This window comes from Sciurus carolinensis, unplaced genomic scaffold, assembly GCF_902686445.1.
Source record: "Sciurus carolinensis unplaced genomic scaffold, mSciCar1.2, whole genome shotgun sequence".
NCBI classification, from domain to species: Eukaryota; Metazoa; Chordata; class Mammalia; order Rodentia; family Sciuridae; genus Sciurus; species Sciurus carolinensis.
The window spans coordinates 110,592-122,767 of record NW_025920129.1 but is presented as its reverse complement, the minus strand read 5'-3'; the positions used below and the strand labels follow the sequence as shown (position 1 = coordinate 122,767).

General features: G+C 49.3%; 1 pseudogene; it reads right to left on the bottom strand.

The window, feature by feature from the left end:
• Positions 1 to 12,176, bottom strand: part of LOC124974039 (prickle-like protein 2) — a 695,630-nt pseudogene that overhangs the window by 666,172 nt on the left and 17,282 nt on the right.

The window sequence follows — 12,176 nt, the reverse complement described above, 5'->3', positions numbered from 1 at the left end:
AGTCTCCACTGGCCCTGCCCATCTGACCAGGCACTGATGCTGGGCCATCTGCACCTGTCTCAGAGCCTGGGCTCTGCAGTCTGTCACACCAGGGTTCCAGTTCTGGCCACCTGTGGTGACCACAGGGAGGTCACAGGGTTCTATGAACCTTAGTGTACTCATCTGAGAAATGGGTACGTTAGACTGAGAGGGCTGTTGGGAAGATGTAGAGAGACGTTCTGTGTGAAGGCGTCGGCATGTGGGTTCACAGTCCCAGGTCCACTGGGACCATCGGCATCACCTATGACCAGCTGCAGCAGCAACAGCATCTACACTATAGCCAGGCCCTTCTGTCATAGTCTGGAGGTCGGGCATGGGCTTAGAGATGAAATTCCCTGGTTTGAGTCCTGATCCTCCACTTCCAAGGGCTGTGGCCTAAGCCTACCTCCAGGGATGCGGGAAGGATTAAGTGTGATTGTGTAAAGTGCTCAGAACCCTATGCAGTACATGATTGGCACACAGTGTGAATTTCTCCTCGGTTACTATTTTTGTTGTGTTTTTTTGGGGGGGACAGAGATTGAACCCAGGGGTGCTTAACCACTGAGCTACATCCCCAGCCCTTTTAATATTTTATTTGGAGACAGGGTCTCACTAAGTTGCTTAGGACCTTGCTAAATTGCTGAGGCTGGCCTTGAACTTGCAATCCTCCCGCCTCAGCCTCCCAAGCTGCTAGGATTATAGGCGTGGGTCACTGTGGGAGTCTATGTTATTTTTAAGACCAGGATCATCCAGGCTCTGGGCTCCTTTAGAGGCCCCTCCAGGGATCAGCAGGGTTAAAGAGCTTTTGCAAGGCCCCCCAGGCAGAGGTGGGGTGAATGGTGGCTGAGTCTGCCTGCCTCATGCTGGGCCAGCAGGAGGGAGGGCTGTGTTTTCCAAGGAGAAAGGACTATGCGCTCCCAGTACTAAACAAACTGAGAGGTGCCAAGGCCCAGCTGGGAGTCTGGCTAGCTGCTTGAGCTATCTGCTTCTCCAGATTGGTTCTAAGGAAAAACTCTGCCCACAGAAAGCGCATGATTCACGCCAGATTAAACACAACAGACTTGGTCAGTAACACAAGTCACTGAGTATGGGAGGAAAAAAGAGAAAAAAAAAGTTCCATTATTCTGAAGCCTAGGTCAGAGGAGGGACCAAGGTGTTTTCCCTAACCTTCGGGACACACTCAGGTCACTTGTAAGGTCGTGACTCCAGGATCTGAAGAAGAGCAGGCAGTTCAGAATGCTGCTGCCTCTCCAAATATGGCCGAATTTTCTAGCAAGATTCAAATGCAACAGTGAGGACCTGCAGCAAAAAGATCACTTTCCAAGTCTGCTTAACACTGCCTCCTTGGTGCAGAAGTGCATGGAGCAGGATCAACTCTGCTCCACAGGGAAACCATCACAGGCATTCAGACCCTGACTCAGGCTCGGCCTGCGGGAAACCTCAGCTGAAAATATGAGCTACACTCTTTTCTTCCACATGGTCCTGTCTGAACAGTCCATAGAAACACAAGGACACAGAAGATATTCTGTAATCCCAGTGGCTCAGGAGGCTGAGGCAGGAGGATCACAAGTTTGAGGCCAGCCTCAGCAACTTAGTGAGGCCCTAAAGCAAGCTGGCAAGACCCTGTCTCAAAATATAGTCTAAAAAGGGCTGTGGATGTGGTTCAGTGATTAGGCACCTCTGGGTTCAATGCCTGGTACCAAAAAAATTTTAAAAAGACATTTCTTCAATTCCTTGCTCTTCATGTTCTTCTGGAGCTGGTTTGGGAAGAGGAGACTGCAAGAGTATTTTTAAACTCCAAATGCAAATCTGCACAGCTGATGGACACTGGGAGAAATCTGTAGCTCAAATCAAGAGCAGTATGTTTGGGAGGAGAAAGAATTAGTAATAAAAAGTATCACGTAGCCAGTACAGAAGGTCAGGTGTGTCAAGACCTTATCAATGAAATTAAATACATTTATGATTTGATTCTCACCAAGTCCCTACACAGAAAGTGTCATCAGTCACCAAATTCCAGGCATGAGGAAATGGAGTCTTAGAGAACTTAAGTGATCTGTTTAAGGTCACACAATTTCCTATGGACAAAGGTAGATCTGAACCGAGGACTCACTTGAGAACATCCACAGAGATTAAAGATGTGTCACTATTGTATCCACTCCATCAGCTCAATTAAGTCATGTGCAAGGTCCAAAAGGGCTGCCATTAGCCCCAGGTGGCTTAAGTAATTTAAACTAATGAATATTAAATGAAATTCAAATTCAGCCCTTTGCTCTTGAGCACTTGAAATGTTGCTAGTATAATTGATGACCTAAAATGTTCATTTCACTTAATTTTAATTAATTTAATTTCAATAGCCACATGTGGCCCGTGCGGCCCTGCTAGACAGTGCTGAAATTAGGAATTTCTTCTCCTTCTTCTTCTTCTTTTTTTTGGGGCGGGCACTAGGGATTGAACACAGGAATGCTTTTGCACTGAGCTACATCCTTGGTCCCTTCAATTTTGAACCAGGGTCTCACTAAGTTGCTGAGGCTGGCCTCCAACTTGTGATCCTCCTGCCTCGGCCTCCCTCATAACTGGGATTTCAGATGTGCGCCACCATGCCTGGCTTTTCTCAGACATGACTCAGGGTTGTCCCAAAAATCTGAGGTGAAGGGGCTTTAGTTACTTTGCACAAGCATTCACAGAAAATCATGAGGCTAAATAGCTCCGTGATCTCTTCCTTGGAAGGAAAGATGGGACATTTCTTCTCACTTGGATTTTCCAAGGTTTCCCAACCTTGAGCCCTCCTGGTTTCCCTCCTCACCAGGCCCAACATGAGGCAATACCAACTAGACCCAGGCACATCTGTCCTCAGAGGCAGGCATACATCAGCACCTTTAAACCAGGGGGCTGGTTTAAAGGTCGCCTCTGGGGCTCACTCTGAGCCCTCCTCCAGGGGCTCCCGAGAGGCCCCAGAGGCCATGTTTCATGCAGGCAGTCCAGCTCTGAGAAACTCAGGCACTCTGCTGCAGAGGCTGAGGTACATATCTATCTGCTGGCCTCTTAAATAATTACAGCACATAAATCTTTCGAGAATATCACAGCCTGGGCTGGAAGCCAGGCAGTCCTCATTCTGCACTAATTGCTCACTTCTACCACATCAGGGAGGCCGCCTTGCCATGAGGGCCTCGTTTGTTTTTGGTTTTATATTTTGTTTTTGTTTTTTTTTGTTTTTTGTTTTTTGTTTTTTTTAAATCTGAAACACAGGGGTAAGGATATCTGCCTTTTTTTTTTTCTTTCTTTTCTTTCTTTCTTTCTTTTTGGTACCAGGGATTGAACCCAGGGGTGCTTAACCACTGAGCCATATCCACAGCCCTTCATATTTTTTTTATTTAGAGACAGGATCTCACTGAGTTGCTTACAACCTCGCTAAGTTGCTGAGGCTGGCTTTGAACTCTCGATCCTCCTGCCTGGGCCTCCAGAGTCAATGGGATTACAAGTATGCACTACTGCACCCTGTGGCTATCTGCTTTTTGTCCTCTGGGACAAATGGGAACACAGATGTGAAAGCAGCTGAGAGGAGATAAAAGGTAAAACACACTGTCTAGACATCCTAAGACTCAGAAATAGGTTCAGTCTGTCTAGCACAAGGTTTAAGTAGATTACACTTTTTTTTTTAAATCCATGTTTGTAACCATGCTTAGAAAAACTGGAAGATCTGATAAGATGTGGCTCAGGTGGGGTTAGCAGCCTAATGGGACTAAGAGTATAGCAATGTGTGGTGCAAATCCCAGCTCCAGCCCTGAGAAACTGGGTGACTTTGGGCAAATCCCTTGACCTCTCTGTTTTTTTAGTTTCTTCAACTCTGAAAAGAGAATCCTAATATACTCCCCTTAGAGTGTTCTGACAAGTTAATGAAAGAAACTGATATCTCTAGTCTGCCTAGAATCATGTTTGGCATTAGTGAGAGTGATATAAATGTTAGCTAAATAAAAAATATATATATATTCCTGCACATGGCAGGGGGAGCTGAGTGGTGGCTGTCCCCTTTGGGTGGGGCAGACACACAAGCTTATTGCAATCACTGGCCCATGCCTTTGACCATGGGAGGATACTGTAAGGGGTCAGTGTATGGCCCTGGTTTCCCATCCCTAAAGGGACAGATGGACTTGGTGCATCTTAAAACAGCTCCCCTCAAGCTTTCATGATGTGGGACCAGTTGGCTTTATTTTCAGTCCACTGTGGACCAAGGCGTGGTCCTGCCAAGCATAAGGGACACCCAGCCTGCCGGCTGGTGACTGGCCATGTCAGTTCTGTGCCTCAGCTGGTCTGCAGCCTGCTGGATAGGATGAGCCCTGACCATGAACTTGATGGTGGCAGCAACGCCAGCCAATCCTGATCGCAGGGTGAGTGGACCGAATACCTGAGCTTCACAACCCAGCCGGACAACCTTGCTGCAGAGAGCACCCGTGACAGGAGCTTTCTCCCCCGCCTACCACCTCTGTCATTCTCCTCCTGCCAGCTCCTCCTTGGCCCTGTCCACAGGGGCTGCTGGGGTCCTTATCTGCGCATTCAGATCAGCTCCCTGTGAGGCCCTGGGGTTGAGAACAGACTTGGAATCCGTGTGCAACACCAGGCTGGGACACCTGGGGGACTGCTGCACACTGCCATCTGCTCCCAGCTGCCCCTGTTGCCGAGAGACCACTCTGGCCAATGGGAGCTGCCTACCCAGGCCCACGCCGAGACCTCCCCTCCAGCCACTCCCCAGCAGCCCAGCGCCAAGGACCGAGGCATGGCGGCAATGCCAGGCCTGAACTGACGCTGGTCCATTCCACCCTCCAGGAGACAGGGCCCCTCACTCGGCGCCTCCTCGGATCCCCTCCACCATCTCACATCTCCGGCATCCAGATCTGACTCCCCCCGAAATGCGGACTGACGTCCCAGGAGCATGCTGGGGGAGGACGCATGGGGGAACCACCTCAGGTCCCCAGGACTGGCCGTCAGTCACCGGAGATCGCTCCGCTCCTTCCAGGGCACCAGAACCTACCTGTGGCATTAGACAGGGCCAGCGACTCCATGGAGCCTCACGGGGTCTGCTCTGTGGGCGTCATGTCCTCTGATTATTTCAGGGAGCTGATGGGACGGCGGGTGCGACACTGCTGAGTGGAAATGCCCCCTTCCTCCTCCTCCTCGTACTTGGGGACCTGGATGCTGCCTCGGGGCTCACTGAAGCTTTGAATGGACATATCGCTGTAGCTCTCCTGGGACCTGAGCCTCGCTGGGTGATAGTCCTCCTGACAGTCCTTGATGAAGCTACTGCCATGTCCCTTCATGGCCAGGGACGACTTCCGCTTGGGGTTGCTGAAGTGCTTGGGCCACACGTAGGGCTGGGCCCCAGCTGCCTGCCCTCCTGGACTGTAGGAAGTCCTGATGTTGCACTGCCTCAGCAGTTGCAGAGGGCTCTGGGACTGGTTCTGCTCCATCTTGTTCCCGTAATGGTAGGGCTCATCGCAGCTCCTCCAGATGGGGTCCCGGTTGAGACTGGGCATCTGGCTGGACAGACTGAGCAGGTCCATCTGCAGCAACAGGTGGTCCACGTTGGCCGAGAGTCGGTTGGAACTGACCTGTAGCTGGATGTGCTGGTTCAGCACGGCCTCCTCTTTCTTCCCCTTATTCTTGGTGATTTTGGCGCTGCGCCAGGACTCCTTGGCTCTGGGGTTCTGGAAGTCGGAATCCGACGAGTCAGAGCCATTGGGGGGTCCTCGCCGGCACTGCAGGCCCGGGAGCAGAATATCTGCCTCTGCTTTGGGAGGAACAGACGCCCCAGGAGGGACTTCTTACAGTGAGCACAGCAAAAGCAGGTTTCGTTGCTTGCCAGTGCTGGCTGTCGTAGGTCATCTGACCTTGGTCGATCCCTGGAGAAGTAAGAGACAGGGAAGAGGCTGAGGAGCTACTCCGACCATTGCAGCACCACCATCAAATGCAACCTGGGCTGACTCAGGATGCAGAAGAATAATGTAGCAAAACATAGCCGGGAGCTGTGGTGCAGGCCTGTAGTCCCAGCAACTGGTGAGGCTGAGGCAGGAGGAGCGCGAGTTCAAAGCCAGGCTTGGTAACAGCAAGGCAAGGCGCTAAGCAACTCAGTGAGACCCTGTCTCTAAATAAAATACAGAAATAGGCTGGGGATGTGGCTCAGTGGTTCAGTGTCCCTGAGTTCAATCCCAATACCAAAAAAAAAAAAAAAAAAAAAAAAAGCCCATCCATGAATTCTGCCTAGGATACATTTTCCCCAAACTAACAGTAATACAGGTTGCACATCCCTAATCCAAAAATCCAAAATCAAAATGCCCCAAAGCCTGAGACTTCTTGAGTGTCAACTTGGTACCATATAATGAAACTTGACTTTGTACACAAAATAATTACAAATAAAGTATAAAATTATCTTCAGACTATGTGTTTAAGGTGTAGGAAACCCCAATGAATTCTGTGTCTAGGCCTGGGTCTCATTCCCATAGTATCTCATTTATATATATATGAACATTCCAAAATCTGAAAAAAATCTAAAATTTGAAACACTTGGGGGACCAAGGATTTCAGACAAGGGATCCTCAACCTGTAATAATACAAAAATGAAAAAGCAATGCCTTAGGCATTTTACACATATATAATATATATATATATATATATATATACATATATATATACACACACATAAACTCCTTTAATCATTCAACTGATAACTGTTTGATATAGGTTTATATTACTATTATTATTATTTTGTTACTAGGGATTGTACCAGGGGTGCTCTACCAATGAACTATACCCCCAGTCCTTTTTATTTATATTTTGAGGTAGGGTCTCATTAAGTTGCTGAGGGTCTCACTACATTGCAGAGGCTGGCCTCTAACTTGTGATCCTCCTGCCTTAGCCTCCTGACTTTCTGGGATTATAGGCATGTACTGCTGTGCCTCGCGTGTTTGTATTACTATTCCCATTTTTCAGATGAGGAAAATGAAGGTGCAGGTACCAAAGGTAATATAATGGAATCAGAGATGAGACCTGTACCCAGAAGTCTTACTCCTAACCATGACACAAATCCTGTCCCCTTCACTCACATTAGGCTTCAGCTCAATGCCACTCCTTGGAGAAGTCTACATGTCTACAATGTCCACGGTGGCAGCCCTCCACACTCTCCACCCTTCCCTGCTATCTTCCTCTTCACAGCATCAATACTGCCAGATGCATCACTACAGGGGCACAGTGCTTTAGTATTTCTCTCTGACACTAAGAGTGATGCTTTATGGGGATAGGATCATTATGTTTCTGTGGCATCTCCAGGACCTAGAACATGGCCCACTGCATGACAGGGCTCCTCCTATAGTAAATGAACGAACTGAATCCCATGTCGGGTGTACGTCCTCCAGTGGGTAAGTCACAGGAGTGGTATGATCTAAATGTATGTCTCCCCTCCAAGTTCCTATGTTGAAATCCTACCCCCCAGGTGACTAGATTAGGAGGCCTTTCAAGAGGGAATTAGGTCATGAGGGTTCTGCCCTCATGCATGGGGAGAGTACCCTCATAAAAGAGACCCAAAGGGGTTTGCTTGTCTCTCCTGCTCTGTAGGACACAGCAAGAAGGCATCATCTAAGAATCAGAAAGTGGGTTCTCACCAGACACCAAATTTGCCAGGGCCTTGGCCTCAGACTTCCCCATCTCCATTAACCTGAGAAATACACGTGTGTTGTTTAGAAGCTACCCACTCTATGTTATGCTGTTATAGAAGACCAGATATACTGAGGCAGCGTGTTTTGGTTTGGATATGCAGTATTCCCCCAAAACTTAAGTTAGATAATGCAGGAATGTTCAGAGGTGAAATGATTAGGGCAGCCATGGATTAGCTGTGAATCCACTCATCAGTGGATTAATCCATTTGATGGGTTAAGGATTTGAAATGTCGACTGTACTAGGTGGTAACTGTGGGCAGGTGGGGTGTGGCTGGAGGAAACAGGCCACTGGGGCCTGTATTTGGGTATTGTATCTCATCCCCCTGGCTCCATACTACCCCTCTCTGGCTACCATGTCCTGAACTGCTTTCCTCCACCACACCCTTCCACCATGATGTTCTGCCTCACTTGGGCCCAGAGCAATGGATTTGGCTAACCATGAACTGAACCTCTGAAACTGTGAGCCAAGATACATTTTTCCTCCTCTAAATTTTTCTTGTCAGGTATTTTGGTCACAGTGACAAAATGCTGATGAACAGCAGAAAGGAAAAAAGTGTGGCCTTTAATTCTTGATTTAAAAAGGCTGCTCTAGGTAGGGAAAACATTGGACCTGGTTTGTGAAAGACACATCCTCCATGGGCATGCACACCCTTCCCTTAACGTCATCAGGAAAGGGAGAAGCGAGATTCCTCAGGAGATGGGAATCTACCTGGTTTGTACCATCTGGGCACCCTGAGCACAGGACAGCCTGGCACAACCCCTAATGTCCTTGCCTCTTGTCAACTCCCCTGCCCTCTTCTGGTGTGGAACTTAATCTCCCTGATATTCTCATGCCATGATCTTGGGGTGGGGCTAAAGCTACCCTTGGACCCAACCCTGGCCAGTAAACCTGTCTGTCCCTATTTCTCAGGGACTGATTGGGGGCATGCACATGACCTGCACTAGGTCAGTGGGCTGTGGTTAGGAGTGCCACAGGACAGTGGGTTTTTTTTTTTTCTCTTTGCAGCAGCTGATTATCTAGTAGAATGGAAGTGGGAAATGCTGGGGGCCCCACACCTAGTGCATAATGTCAAGCCTCCCCAGGGAGCCAGAGTCAACCCAAGGCTCCATCTTCAGTGGCCAAGAGTTCCTGAGCCTGGCCTTTGAAGGGATGATTCTGGAGACTTGTCTAGAGAGGCAGTAATGAGAAACTGAGGGGAAAGCAAGGGCAGAAGAGGTGCATGCAAAGCAGTCTCTTCCCTTCCCTTTCCTCTCCTCTGCTCACTTCTGTGTCATTGGAGCCTGGGGACAGAGAGGCAGGGGCAAATTCTTTTCTTATTAGCTCTTCCTCAAACTGAAAGCATTTCTTCATCTGTGCCTGGCCCTAGAGACTAAGAGGGGAATTTTATGGGGGCAGGGACAACCACATCTGCTTCTGCACCAGGTTCCCAAGTGGGGTGAGGGAGGATGGACTGGGGCGTGGCTAGAAGCAGAGGAACCAGCGCCAAGGCTCCAACCACACTTCCTCAGGGTCAAGGCACCGTCCACACTTACTCAGCACCCTGGCTCCACCCACACTTCCGAGGCTGCACCCATTCTTCCCCAGGGCTGTGGCTCCACTCACATTTGCCCCTGGTAGGAGGAAGCAGGTGACCTTTCTGTACTAGTTAACAGTGAGGCTTTGGGACTGAGGCAATCCAGGTTCACATCCCTTGCTCTACCCCACTCCAGTGGCTTCTTAGGCTGCTGAAGACCATCTGTTTGGGTTCAGATTTAAGCTCTTCTGCTTTCCGGCTGTGTGACCCTAGGCAAGTGACTTCAGTTTTCTGTGCCTGGGGCTCAACAGTACAGTGGGGAAAATCTCAGTTCTTATTTTGGAGGGTGCTTTTGAGGATTTTTACTGAGTCCATAGACCTGAACCTGTTACCTCTTCTTAATTGTTCTTTTATTTTTATTAGGCCTGAAAGCCTGTCTCCCTCTTTGCTGAGGGTCACTGCCTTGATGCAGTCTAAGAACAAACCCTGAGGCCACGTGGTCTTCTTCCTGCTCCTCCTTTTGCCTCTCTCTCTCACAGCCAAGGGTCCCCAGGGTGCAGGCTGACAACCCCAGCCTCCCCAAATCCTTGGCTTTGAGCAGCTACTCAGCCCAGCACCCCAGGGAGCTGCGGCCCCGTCCACTCCCTGCTAGAGGTATACCACGAGTGCACATCCTTTGGTCTGTGTGTTCCTCCAACTGTTTTCCAGGATTCTTAGAATCAGCAGGGGCCTCATTCCTTGGGATGGGGGTCTCAGAGAAGGATGGGCTTGGGTAGGGAGCAGAGGGAGGCCTGTCATGAAGCAGCCCAGAAGGCAGCAGGACTCGGTGTCTGATAAACATCAGTGATGTCAGATGGTCCTCTGCACTGCTCCTGAACTCACAACATCTGGAAAAGGGCTCTGCGTTCAGCATCTAAGCATTCCTTTTTTTAATTCCCTGTCTAAGCCCTTTCAAGCTCTTTTCCGAGGGTGTATGTGTCTACTGCTGCCACAGCCCCGGTCTGTTTATAGGACTGTTTACTCTGCTATGTGCAGGCAGGAGTACTGTTGCCCTGGCAATGCCTACCTGATGCAGGGTCTGCTCCTTGCAGCTGGATAAATATGGAATATTTATACAGTATGGTCAGAGGTACAGCACTGGCGACCGAGGTATGCATGATACACAGAACAGGCTTGTGCTGTTGCAAGAAGATGAGGCTTTGCAGAAAAGTGGATTTCAAAAGAAACCCCAGGGAGAGCCATTTAACAATAGCAGCAAGCACACTGTAGGCCACAGCGGTTCCCTTTTCTGCTCAAACATGATGCCTTTTATGGATTTGAGAGCAAAGGAAAAGAGAAGACCAACAGAAGCCCTGCGTTGCTGAAAGAGGCGGACATGATCAAGTGGCAGAGATGTCTTCTCTCCCCCAACCCCAAGCTGTTGGGTGCAAATTCTAAGGGGCAGCTTCTGGAGGGACTTTAAGCCTCCATGGAAAGGGAAGGAGATGGAGATCCCAATGGGAGGAGGTGACACTGCTGTAGATTGTTTCTCTGACACTCACCCCTCTCATCTGAGCAAGGGCCAACCTGCAGACTCAATGCCCAGGTGAGCAGCTGGGCTCAAGATGTTCTATCACGGGCCTTGACACAGACCTAGCCAGCTGCCTCCCTCCCTCCAGCAACCCAGTGTGGCCCTGGAGTCTACGTGTTTGACTGTTTAGATCATGTGGGACAGGAGGGTTCCTGGGTACGTGATGAGCTGTCAGGCTATGAGGGACGACTGAGGGGCTTAGTGCACAGGGTGCCTGCCATCACTCAAGCCCACAAAAGGCAAAGCATCCAAAGGTCTCCACGGCAGTGCTGATCCCTGGACTGACAAACTGCAGCAGGACAGGCCTCGGGGGAACAGGCCCGAGTCTGTGGGAAAGGGCTGGCCAACCACGCATGCCCACTGAGCACGCAGCAGGCACCCTGTCCACAAAGTGGGGACTTCTGTCTGCACAGGAAGCTGTCGAAACACTAGCTAATTTTTCATATGACTGCATCACTTCTGATGAACGAATACACAAACCACTTCTTTTTAGTCCTAATAAGACCTGTTAAGTGGGTCAAAATGGGCTCCCCAATGAATCGGCTCCACATCTCCCTCGAGGTAACCTCTGGCAGCTTCTGAACAGAACCTGGGTGCTGCAGAAGCCTCAGGGAGATCAGGCTGTGGTCTCGTGCACATTCATCCATGGCCAATTTTTTTCCCCCTCCTCAAAAGGGTGGCTCCTTCCCAAATTTCCAGAAAAGGCAAACTGAAAGAAGCAGCCACATGCAGCCTGAACCAGAACAGTGCTGAAGCGTTGAACAAATTGATTATTTTGCAAAGGATACATGATTTTCACCATGTCGGACCTGCCTCCTGGTTGGGGAGTTTACATCTGATAATCGGCATGAGGTTCTCATTGCCTTGCTCTTGCCGCCTTTTGAAAGGACACATGCTTGCCAAGAGCCATTTGGCTTCCTCGATTTCCCTTCCCTACCAGGAGGACCATTTTTTTTTCCTACCTCTGCTGATTCCTGAAGTTTTCCAAGGGGGAGGTAGGAGACATCCATTTCTGCTTCCTTCTGAGCTTCTCCCTCTCCCCTGGAACTCAGGCTAAAAGCACATGATCCCATCTCAGAAGATTGTTATTATTATTATTATTATTATTATTATTATTGAATGCAGGGCCTTGAAGATGCTAGATCAGTATTCTACCACTGAACAGCACTCCAGAACCTTCTTTCCTTTTATGGATGTCAGATATTTCTCTCTCTTTTTTTTTTTCTTTCAGTACTAGAGCTAATCCCACAGGTGTTCCATCACTGAGCTGTACCCCCAGCCCTTTATTTTGTTTTATTTTGACACAGGGTCTAAGTTTCCCAGGCTGGCCTCAAACTTAAGATCCTCCTGCCTCAGCTTCCTGAGTCACTG